This window comes from Lissotriton vulgaris, chromosome 10 (genome assembly GCF_964263255.1).
Source record: "Lissotriton vulgaris chromosome 10, aLisVul1.2, whole genome shotgun sequence".
NCBI classification, from domain to species: Eukaryota; Metazoa; Chordata; class Amphibia; order Caudata; family Salamandridae; genus Lissotriton; species Lissotriton vulgaris.
This window is the reverse complement of record NC_141698.1, coordinates 481,713,410-481,726,545: the sequence shown is the minus strand read 5'-3', so window position 1 is coordinate 481,726,545 and position 13,136 is coordinate 481,713,410.

The following is a 13,136-nucleotide window of genomic DNA, read 5'->3' as shown; positions in this document are numbered from 1 at the left end:
CCCTCAGAAAAGTACCTTGTGGCCAGAACCCGTCAGCTTATATAAATAATAATTTACTCTTACTGTTCTTCTGGCCAAAAACAAACACGTTTAATGATTTGCGGCCCACCACCATCTCATTGTTATCAGGAAGAGTAGAAGCCACTAGAATACTTTCATCTAGCTGAAAATCTAACATATTGTCTTTAGGTCGAAAAACAATCACAAAACCATCAATGCGATGCCCTGGAGCTAAAAACCAAAGGAACAGTTTCTTGTCATCCTGAATATAAGTGGTGCATGCTATACCTGGTCATGCAATGAGGAAAGCTCAGAGGTAGCACTGATCACAATAAAACCCTAATATAAAAATGCGAAAAAATATTGGGACATCAAATATAGCCAGCTATAGACAACCAGATGGGCACACAGGTAAGCCAGCAGGTTTTCTAATGCAGAGTTTATAGAGGCATATTTCTGGAGTATGATGGGAAGGCTTCCTGCAGGGAGGACCACAATGAAGCCCCAGACAAAAACACATGTGGATCCGCTAGGCATCAGAAGCAGAAAAATCATCCATAGTAGGTGCTGTGGAGAGTTTTGGGTCTTATTGATCAGTTCACTGAAGGCTGAAAGACACCAGAGAACACAACCAGCATAAAACTAGGAAGACAAAGCTCTTTGTGGGTTTGATTTTTATACTTGGGCTTTCAACACAGTTATTACATAGTGAACAGTCAGGTGGAATTTTAATTTATGAACCACAGTTCAATTATTTCCAATGTTGAATATTTGTATTTTTTTACTTCAAAATGATGAGTTACTGAGAGTTATTTTCTTATTGAACACTGAACCTTAAGGATCTGTAACAGTTACACAGAAAAGTACACCAGACAAGAGTTGAAATTGAGAAGAGTGGAGATAAAAAACTAGAACAGGAAATGGAGGTGGTGGGGACAAAAGAGAGAATGCTTCATAGAAAGTAAGCGTGGGCGCAAAATCAGTTCCGTTCGCGGAATTTGCAGATTTTTGGCAATTTCGCGGTCCACGAATCTCACAAATTTGCCAAGAAATCCGCAAATCGCAAGCCGGTAAATTTTTTTGCTTGGTCGCGCTTGAAAAATACAATATTGCACGCGCGGCGCTGAATTACCTTTATTCTGAGTTCTCCAAGTTGTTTTTCATGCCATCTTACGTGTGTTGCGACATTTTGGAGCAGGCTGCGTGATCGCGCGAGAGTTTTTCGACCGCTAGTACGTCATCGCGACCCGCCATCTTGCAGTGGGAGAGTTTGACAACGCGAGTACGTCATAAGGGCCCGCGATCACGTATCGTGGGAGTAAACAATTACGAACACGTGGATGCGGCGTGCAGCTGACTTCCGGCGGGCGATTTGAACAGCTCGCGTTGCCGAACTTGCAAAAATTGCAATTCTGCACAAGAAATCCACCGCAGGCAGCATAAACCTTCTGAATATGATGATCTTGATCAGAATAACTCCTCAGATTGACATTTGGCTGCACTTTTTTGTGCAAGGAGTCCATTTTTGGGGAGGGGGGGAGAAAGGAAGTGGCCCAGAGTCTCCAACTTCCTGTTCCTGTCCAGCAGGCTCCTCCCAGTGCTTTGTCCATGGCCTGGTCACTTTTCATTTGGATCTGGAGCTGGAAGGATTACTTTTTGTGGCTGCTGCTGGATATTTGTATTTGATAAATTTTTGGACCACTTTTGGATTTGAGATTTTACAAGTAAGTTGGTGTTGTTTGTTTGGGGCATTGCAGTTGTTGCAACTACAATTTTTAAACTTTTCCACAACTTTTAATAAAAATATATTGTGGGTAGCTACAAGGCCCAGGGTTAGTCATGGGTGCATGATACAACTGTTTCTGTGAGTTTTGTTGAACTTAAATCTCATTATGTTATGGTATTGAATTTAATAGCTCACTGTTATATGTGGAGTTGGTTTAATTTTGGGGTGCGTGTAAAGCCACACTGGCCCAGTAGGCCCAGGGGTAGTGACTGGTGCATGGACCAAGGCTTTGTGTGGGGTTTAAACATCATTGAGGGCATGGATGGCATTGGATTGTGGTGATTTTTGTGTGATTTTCGACTTTTTGGGGTGTTGTTGGGGCCTGGCCATGTGGGTTGGGGCCATTTTGAGGCCTGGTCCAGGCAGGGCCTGGCCATGTGGCTGGGGGACAAGGGGCCATTTTGAAGCCAGGCAGTGTGCTTTGTGCCACAGGCCTGCACCCAGCCTGCCCTGCTTTCACCCATTATGCCCAGGGGTAGTGAGTGGTGCATGGACCAAGGCTTTGTGTGCGGCCTCTTGAATTTAAACGTTATTGAGGGCATGGATGGCATTGTATTGTGGTGATTTTTGTGTATTTCTCAACTTTTTAGGCTGTTGTTGGGGCCTGGCCATGTGGGTGGGGGCCATTTGGAGGCCTGGTCCAGGCAAAGGCTGGCCATGTGGCTGGGGGACAAGGGGCCATTTTGAAGCCAGGCAGTGTGCTTTGTGCCATAGGCCTGCACCCAGCCTGCCCTGCTTTTACCCATTATGCCCAGGGGTAGTGAGTGGTGCATGGACCAAGGCTTTGTGTGGGGCCTCTTGAATTTAAACATCATTGAGGGCATTGGATTGTGGTGATTTTTGTGTTTTTCAACTTTTTGGGGTGTTGTTGGGGCCTGGCCATGTGGGTGGAGGCCATTTTGAGGCCTGGCCATGTGGATGGGGGACAAGGGGCCATTTTGAATCCAGGCAGTGTGCTTTGAGCCATAGGCCTGCACCCAGCCTACCCTGCTTTCACCCATTATGCCCAGGGGTAGTGAGTGGTGCATGGACCAAGGCTTTGTGTGGGGCCTCTTGAATTTAAACATCATTGAGGGCATGGATGGCATTGGATTGTGGTGATTTGTGTGTTTTTTTTTACTTTTTGGGGTGTTGTTGTGGCCTGGCCATGTGTGTGGGGGTCATTTTTGAGGCCTGGTCCAGGCAGGGCCTGGCCATATGGCTGGGGGACAAGGGACCATTTTGAATCCAGGCAGTGTGCTTTGACCCATAGGCCTGCACCCAGCCTGCCCTGCTTTCACCCATTATGCCCAGGGGTAGTGAGTGGTGCATGGACCAAGGCTTTGTGTGGGGCCTCTTGAATTTAAACATCATTGAGGGCATGGATGGCATTGGATTGTGGTGATTTTTGTGTGTTTTTTGACTTTTTGGGGTGTTTAACTGATGTTCCTCTGACTTCCTTTGCTTTTAGGTGCACAAGAGAACCACAAGTGCCAGGAAGAAGTCCTGGAGCGGTGTGTGCAGCACAACGTCACATGACGTCACGTGTGGCCACAGACAACTCTGCAACTCGTGCAACTGCAGCCTGCTATTCTGACATCTGAAGAAGATGGGCCCAAAGAAAGGTGGGGCCGTAGCTCCTCTACAAAGAAAGTTGCCAGTGCCACTTCCAGTAAGAAAGAGCATAAGAAGCAAGCGGTGCCACTTACCCAGGAGACTGGTGTGCCCAGACACTTTTTTTTCGGTAAACAAACAACGCCTGCAGCAGCGGGGTCCGCCGGGGACCAAGCTGGGAGCAGCACCTCCGCTTCATTAGGCTCAGTGCCACCATGCAAGGTTAGGTCTAAGCCCATGAGTGCTCCAGAGGCAGGCACTGTCATTGCTCAATCACCATCGACCAGTGATGTTGGTTCATCGCAAGAAAGTAGCACCCAAACAACGCAGGGTGTAACTCAGCTGACGAGTGTTCAACAACCACAGTCGCAACGATAACCACAGATGCAACTTAGTACAAGCGCAAGTAGATGGGCAAGGAGAGGCGCACGAAGAGGCACAAGGAGAGGCGCAAGGAGAGGCGCATGGAGAGGCGCATGGGGAGGCACAACTGCCCACAATGCTTGTTCCTACAGAAGTAGGGGCACATCAGGAAATCGAGATTCAAGCGGAGGTATCATCCGAGGAAGCCACTCCTCCTGAGGATGATCCATTGTCTTCCAGATCCCCAGCAAGAAAAAGGTCAAGGAGGGCTACTACAAGTTCTTCTTCAAGCACCCTTCCTTCTGATGATCTTGATTGGAACCCACCAATGCAGTCTGAGGGGGAGGCACGCCATGAGCCGACAAAGGTAGCTAAGCCTAAAAGGAAGGTTCCCGCAAGGCTTTCAGTTATGGGTGATGACGACGAACAAGAAGTGGTGTATTCTGCTACTGATGAACAGTCTGACGACGACCCAGTCATCACTCCAGCCCCAGCGGGCAAGCAGCAGACACACATTTTGACCCTATCCTGAATGGCTGCTGGGCGGGATAGGGGCGGCGTGGCACTGGTACCACCACCAACGGAGTTACCTACAACACCAACACAACCTACAGCTTCCATATTTTCTCATCAGAAGGGCCGGCAGGGACCTCCATCCAGCTCGACCTCCATTACCTCAAGTAGTGGTGCTGTAAGTGAACAACAGAGTGGAATTCAGCCACGCCCATCCTCCACTTCATCTGGCATTGAAACTGAAAGTAGCACCTCCACCATCAGCAGACATCTCCAGTCCCCAGTTTGGGACTTCTTTAGTGTTAGCCAAAGGCGGAAAACATGGTTGTTTGTTTGATTTGTAAAATATCAGTTAGTCGGGGTAAGCTTGGTACCAACTATGGTACCGGAGGCCAGAGAGGTCATCTCAAAAAACACCACACTATCCAGTGGGAGGGGCACCTAAGTAAGATCCAGGAAGCCAAAAGAAAAACAAATCCAAATGTATCCTTTCATATTGCATCTGATGATGATGAGGGGCTGATCGTGCAGGGGGGGAAGTGGAGAAGCAACAGACATTTTTTCTGGTACACCCAGTACCCCTGGCAGCAGCACTGCAGTGGTAGCGCCCACACCCTCTACCCCTGCAACATGTATGAGGCACACTAGGAGCCTAACTGGTTTGAAAATTCTGCATCATCATCATCACGTAAAACGGTCCAGACCACCTTTAGAAGCATTATTTGGTCAGATGCGCCATTTGAACGCAACCACCCAATGGCACGTCTGTATAACGCAAAGCTGGCTAAAATGCTAGCGCTGGACCTTCTCCCTTTTTCTTTCGTGGAAGGGGTGGGTTTTCTAGAATTTGTGGCAAGTCTGCCCTAAATGGAAGGTTCCTAGCCGGTCCTATTTTGCCAGAGTTGCGGTTCCAGCACTACATCAAGATGTGCTGGAGGTGATTGGGGCAGCTTTGCAGAAGAGTGCTGTTCACACTATCCACCTGACAACAGACATGTGGACCAGTTGCCAAGCCCTTGATTACATGTGCATCACTGCACACTGGGTCTCTTTTGCAGGGGTTAGAGACAAGATAAATGCAGGTGTTTACCTGGACAGTTTTTCAAGCTACTCGGAAACATGCAACAGTAGCCATGTTTGCCATGGAGAAATCTCATACTGTAGTAAACCTTTTGGAGGAGATAAACAGTAAGGTCTTTCAATGGCTGCATCCAAGAAAGCGCATGATTGGTTATGTTTCCACAGATAATGGCACTAATATAGTTAAGGCCACGCATGACGGTGACTATTTCAGAGTGCCGTGTTTGGCGCACAGTATTAATATCGTTGTGCAAGATTTCTTGAAAAAAGAAAAGACAGTCAGCAAGTTACTGACCACCTGCCGAAGAATCTGCAAATATTTCAGCCATTGTTTTAAGGCCCGGAAGCAGCTGAGGAACATGCAACGTGAACGTAGACTGCCAGTCAGAGGACTCATCCAGGAGGTGGTAACACATTAGAACTCAACCTTCTACATGCTTGAACGTCTGTCTGAGCAGTGGGTGGTAATCAATTAGTATGTCTATGGACTGGGTTCTTCTATGAAAGACATGTGGCTAGAGTTGGAGGAATGGAAGCTAGTTAAAAGCCTGACACACATGCTTCGTCCTTTTGAGGTCTTCACGCGTGAAGTCAGCAGGGAGGACTGTACTTTGGGCAAAGCTATCCCATTGTTGCACATGCTAGAGCACCAACTGAAGGCGGTGTCTTCAACGTTCCGAGATGATGCTGAAAAGCAAGACACATATCAGTTGGCGCAGAGGTTATTAAGCTGCCTATTTGACAATGAAAGGCTTAAAAAAATACATACAGAACAACATTACATTTGTGCCACTATTCTGGATCCACAGTACAAAAAGGCCGTGGCCAGCAAAGCATTCATTTGTTTTAATGAAGCAGATGTTTCAAAGTACAAACATTGGCTAGCTCTGTCAGCCACTCAGTTCGAAAAAGAGCTGCAGAAAATTGAAGGATCCGGCAGAAGTACTACTGAATCAGCAGGCCATCTGGCGTCAAGGTCCACTTCTGAATCTGTGGCCGAAGGGAGCCACTTTCCCTCATAGCCGTTAACGACACCAGCAACCGTATCATCATCCTCACTTGCCCCAGGCCCAGCCATAATATTGTCGGAAGCGGATTGGCTAACTCATCAAGAGTTTGCTCGTTCCAGTGATACAAAGGCCACTGATGGTACGCAAAGTGGAGCAACCCTGGAGAACCTTAAGTCGGTGGTGCAGGCCTATCTGGATGACACAACAGAGGTCTTTGTTAATCAGAACCCATTGCAGTATTGGTATGGGAAAAGGCCTCTATGGCGACTGATCACCAACCTGGCTCTAAATTCTTTGTCTTGCCCACTCGCAAGCGTATCTTCTGAACATGTTTTCAGTGCTGTTGGTGCCATTGTAACTGCAAAAAGGACCCGCCTCTTGGCCAAAAATGTGGAGAGGTTAACAATGATCAAGATGAATCAGCACTTCATACCACCAGATTATAAAATACGTGAATGCACGCAGGAAGAAGAGGGCACAGACTTAGCTGACGGAAGTTCTTCTCTGTTAGCTACTCCCGTCTCAATTCACAGAGTTTGAGGACGAGCTCTACTTCCCTGATAGAGGCCAGAAAATTACTTCGTTTTTTTTCGTCCTTATTCACTTTTATTCCTGTGTGTCTTTCTTTGTTTAGCAACTTTTACCACAACAAAACTCTAATCACAAGTCCATCAGCAGCACTGTCTTCTTTCCTTATTGATTTGAAGGTGCCGCAGTCTGCATTCCTGAGGTTCACAATTCAATCATGCTCCTCAATCATCCTCCTCCAGACTCCCCCTATCCATTTCCCTCAAGGCAGATGGCTGGATTACGCAGAATAAAGAAACTTTGTCTTTGTAGACCAGTCCCCTCAAGTAGGACTGGAATTACTAACTACATGCTTGCTGATTGCTGACAGTTACTACTGAAATTGACAGGAGAGGCTGCCCTGTGGGCCCTCACTTTCAGAAGAAAATGCTGTCAAAAAGTGGAACAGGTAATGAATAATGAGAAGATGGCATGCATTGGACAGCAACGGCTGTCTGGCTCTGATGAAAGCAATTGCTGTTTGTTTGTTGTGCATAAAATGAATCATATGTCTTTTGTTATTATTTAATCTTTTACACACTAAACGTAACCCAAGTCTACTCTGCTTTTTTTTACCTTGTTTAATTCAAATTGTACTTCAACTGCAGAGGCCACTACGTTGCATTTTCCAATATGCAAAATGTCCTTGGACGTACTGTTTGCCAATATACCATGATGATTGATGAAATAATATATCTTTTTTTCTTTACAGTCACTCACTGGGATGAATAGATCATCCGCGTCGGTTTACAGAAGAACTATGGCCAATTCGTGAGTGGCAAACAGGTAAACCAGTCTACAACAACTACTACAGCAGAACTACATGTCTGTCTAGTCGTGGTATGGAGTGGTCGAGGCAGTGTAGTGTTGTTATGCCAGGCAGAGTCCAGACAGCAGTTCATGTAAAATTGGGGCTATGTTGCTTGCTGCATACAATTAGATATGCTTTGTCTGTCTGTGACAAAGAGCCTAGGTATACTACATCAGGTTGCTTCACTCAGTGATGCCTGCCTTGACCGTCTGCATGGCCCTGCCGCAAGCAGGCTCGTTCATAATGATGTTGGCAAGGTTTTAGGGGGGTTTGACGTTTTTTGGTCCAGAATTGGCTGAATTTGGCCTTTTTTGGTGTTTTGCGGGCGCGTGTGTTTGGGTGAAAAGCTGACACCTTCCAGTGGATCGTGAGAGTTGGGAATGTCTAGTATTGAATGCAAGTGGTTTGAAGAAAATCCATGGTGGAAAAGGGGGGTTTAGGCCTAGTTGCAGAGAGCGTTTTGGCACGATTTTAACTTAGGCCTAGCAGTATTGCATGATTTTGGGGGGCTGTTTAGGGGTGTTTTAGATTTTTGAGGGTGGGTTTAGGGGTCTGGGAGCATTGCTGGGAAGGTCTAATTTTGATTGCAAGTGGTTTGAAGAAAATCCATGGTGGAAACGGCGGGTTTTGGGCCTAGTTTTGGAACGATTTTTAGTTAGGGCTCATGCCAGGTAGCAGTATTGCATGTTTTTGGGAGGGTACTGTGGGGTGTTCTAGATTTTTGGGAGTGGGTTGAGGGGTCTGGGACACTGCTGGGAAGGTCTCATTTTAATTGCAAGTGGTTTGAAGAAAATCCAAGGTGGAAAAGGGGGGCTTGGGCCTAGTTGCAGAGAGCATTTTGGCACAATTTTAAGTTAGGGTTCATGCCAGGTAGCAGTATTGCATGTTTTTGGGAGGGTACTGTGGGGTGTTCTTGATTTTTGAGAGTGGGTTGAGGGGTCTGGGAGCACTGCTAGGAAGGTCTAATTTTGATTGCAAGTGGTTTGAAGAAAATCCATGGTGGAAATGGGGGTTTTGGGCCTAGTTTCAGGGTGCATTCTGGCACAATTTTAAGTTAGGGCTCATGCCAGGTAGCAGTATTGCTTGTTTTTGGGAGGGTACTATGGGGTGTTCTAGATTTTTGGGAGTGGGTTGAGGGGTCTGGGAGCACAGCTGGAAAGGTCTTATTTTGATTGCAAGTGGTTGGAAGAAAATCCATGGTGGAAACGGCGGGTTTTGGGCCTAGTTTTGGCACGATTTTTAGTTAGGGCTCATGCCAGGTAGCAGAATTGCATGTTTTTGGGAGGGTACTGTGGGGTGTTCTAGATTTTTGGGAGTGGGTTGAGGGGTCTGGGAGCACTGCTGGGAAGGTCTAATTTTGATTGCAAGTGGTTTGAAGAAAATCCATGGTGGAAACGGCGGGTTTTGGGCCTAGTTTTGGCACGATTTTTAGTTGGGGCTCATGCCAGGTAGCAGTATTGCATGTTTTTGTGAGGATACTGTGGGGTGTTCTAGATTTCTGGGAGTGGGTTGAGGGGTCTGGGTTACTGCTGGGAAGGTCTCATTTTAATTGCAAGTGGTTTGAAGAAAATCCAAGGTGGAAAAGGGGGGCTTGGGCCTAGTTGCAGAGCATTTTGGCACAATTTTAAGTTAGGGCTCATGCCAGGTAGCAGTATTGCATGTTTTTGGGAGGGTACTGTGGGGTGTTCTTGATTTTTGAGAGGTCTGGGAGCACTGCTAGGAAGGTCTAATTTTGATTGCAAGTGGTTTGAAGAAAATCCATGGTGGAAATGGGGGTTTTGGGCCTAGTTTCAGGGTGCATTTTGGCACAATTTTAAGTTAGGGCTCATGCCAGGTAGCAGTATTGCATGTTTTTGGGAGGGTACTGTGGGGTGTTCTAGATTTTTGGGAGTGGGTTGAGGGGTCTGGGAGCACAGCTGGAAAGGTTTTATTTTGATTCCAAACAGCAGTTTGGTCGCAGGTGGAGGGGAAAGGTGATTTGGCCCTGTTTCTAAGGTGCATTTCGGCCCATATGCTGACATTGCCGGTAATGCGTTATTGCAGATGTAACTGGAGACAACTCTTATGTCACTTTACACAGCTGTAGTGTAGGAAAAGCACTATACATTTACCCAACAAGGTAGCACTTACTGGATTAGCCAGTAGAAAGTTCTCCAGTAATAGTTATGCAAATTGCAAAAAAATCCACGAGTTTGCGGGAAAATCTGCGAATTCGCATTTTTTTGCGATTTCCCGCAAATTCGCGGACCGCAGATCCGCACAATTCGCCCATGCTTACAAATTACTATCCTTGAAAAGGAGACTCAGAGTACGCACATTCGAAATGATGCTTGTATGTAATACTGTTGCCTCTGAAACTGAAAGTGTTATTTTTGCACTACACAGCGTACCTTATATTTTTTTCGCCATGGTGTTAATATCACTTCCTCTTTTTCCATCAATTACAGGCCGGCTTTTACCCTGTGCGATTGGAAAAACGATTAACTCAGACTTACCATTAGTGATCCGTAATTCCGCATCCGCCAGGGAGGCAGTGGACAGTGTGTCTGGTCACCAAGATTGATCGACGAAGCGTCAGATGGAATGGAGGAGTACCGCAAATAAGAGGAATGGTAATGCACGCTACTTCCCAAATTCAACAGGACAACTTCAACATAGTTAGAGTATCCTCTATACTTCTCCTTATCTTTTAAATAATGTTGTTGTTGTGAACTTCTAGGAGTGTGACTCTGTGCATTTGTTTGCTCTCTGCTTCAAATTCATCCATCCAGCCATTGTATACGTTTTTGTTTGCCATTTTTAAAACTAATTTCATGTACTAAGTGTTGTTTATTCTCTCTGAGGGCATAGGCAAGTGATATTGCGTAATAACTGCAGCCCTGTACTGTCACATTGTTTCTTCATAGTTAGTAAGTTGTAGAAAGTACTACTTTGTTTAAGTAACCTAACCATCAATTAAGCAATCAACTTAATGCCTGCAGTAGTGCATGCACTTCCTTTATGTCCCTTAAAAGATTTATGGATATCTTCGTATCCAAAGATATTTTTATCGTCATTTGTGGTTTGTCCATGCTGTTTTTTTTCCTCTCTCCACAAAACTTTCCCCAAAAAATCCATTCCTATCCAATTTTCAAACCCTAACCCTCTTCCCCCGGGCTGTGTGGTTTTCATGGAGGTGTGACTAAATGACAACAATAATTCCACACACTTGCTGGGGAAGATAAGGTCAAAGCAACAGAAAATCAATTTCAAGGCTGGTGAAGGAATCCGAGGATATATTCTTACTCAGCTTGACACACACCCATGACTATTTGCAAATCAAATCTGGTGATTTTCATGTGCGCCATCAACTAGATTGATCATCAAGAACATTCTCCTCCTACACATGGCAAATGATTACGCTGCTGTGTCCTTCTCCTTCAGTACTATTTCTTGAAGTAGCCAAAGCCAAACTGCACGCAACTAGTAGTTTGAATACTTTAGTATTTGTTAGGCTAAATTATGGCACTGTTCTTGTGTACTGTGCTATCTATCATACTGTTCTAATGCTCCGCTCAAGCCACTCAAGGTTTCATTTTCTTTTTTTTCATATGCGGCTACTGCCACTGTGTACCACCACTACTTCCACCACCACCACAACGATGCCATTTCATCCGCCCAGGATTGCCAACCTTAATCGCCATTTGCCATGCAGCCAGCCATGTGCCTAGCCCTATTCTCAAACACGAATCACAGGTTAGATAAGCGTTTGGGGGAGGAAGAATAATGGAGTAGGAGGAGAGAGGAGAGACTGACGGTAGTACTAGTAAAGTAGTAGGACAATTGAATTCACTAACTCTGTGAGTGGCACTTACTTTTGTAAACATTTGGGCGATTACTTCGACAATTTGAATCAAGCAGCCAGTTAAGTTTCAGGAAAACAAACGTACAGTTAACCTCTCCCGCAAAACAGTAAAAACGTGTATGCTATGTTTAAGTTGAAGGTAAATAATTATTTAGACTCTAACAAAAATAAACTAACCCACAAGACTCGACCCACCCCCCTCCCTAACCCCAACTAATGTCCATGAAATGTCCGGAAGAAAAGTTCCAAAACCCCAACGCCCAATTCCCACCCCCAAAAGTCTCTCCTCCTCTACTGCCGCCGGCGGTGTCCTTTGGCCAGGTGGCCCGACACTCCTCCCTGCGGCGGGCCTTGAGCAGGGTTTTGAGTCTTTCCACCTCCTGGTCAAGGTGGGACACCCTTGAGGGCCAAGCAGTGCAGACGAGCCTTGCACCTGCTGTGGGGGGCAGCTGATTTTTTGGCTGCTTGGCGGTGGCGGGTGGCTGCGGTACCACGGCTCCGTACCGCTGGAGGCTTGCGATGACTGGCTGACCCAGGGTGCGTGGATGAGGATGCAGCTGTCGTGGTGGATGTTGTGGACTGAGACTGCGTGTCCTCCTCCTCCTGGGCCACCAGCCGCTGATATTCTGCGACAATCGCCTCCAGCTTCCTTTGCCGGGCCCGTCTAGCCAGCTCCTTCCGTGTTGGTTTGGAAGGAGCATCTATATGAAGAAAGAAAAACATACTGTAACCAAAGCTCTTTAAGATTAACACAAAATAATTCAGCAGAAAGTTGTGCCACAGTAGCACTAGCAACTTGCAAGCACAGTACATAATATTTGTGGCCTGTATCTATCTAACCTTCCACTTCGTCGGCCTCTGCTCTAACATTAGTGGGAGTTTCAGGAATCAATTCTACTAGCACTATATGGACCCACTACATTAGACTCGAACAGTTCACCAGTCTTCTTCTTCTTCTTCTCTCTTGTTTAGCGAAATTGGTACGTAACTTCTGGAAGCCGGCATAATGCCAGCGCAGTCAATTTGCATCCGAGAAAAACTGACGCGTTATTGTACCATACATGCAGGTGGTGAAGCTCTTACTTTTCTATTACGGGTGGCACAGGCCATACTCTGTTACAAGGGCTACTGCTTGATTAATTTAATTTTCACCCTGCAGTGCCAATGACTACTAGAAAAGGAAAATGAAGATAAATAATATGATTATCTATCCCTTCACAGGATATTTGCTTATATATGGGATGCTTTGTTTTTTATTGAGTAAACACTGATAGGCCACACATGAATGACAGAGTTGTAATAAAATTATTAACAGAGGTAGTGAGTGGCCCCTGTAATGGCAAGATATATGCTGTGCTTGCAAGCTACTGTTACTAGTCATGGTAGTATTCTGAAAAATTACAACTTCTTTTCCTCGCCTTTGCTACACTGGAATGGACGTGCGGGTGAGGTTTTACATGCTCTTCAAAGTAACACTTACTTCATCCAGTGACCGTCTACTCGGTCTACATACACCTATGCTATCTATGAGTTAAGATAGCACCATGATCCAGGCATTCATCCATTCAA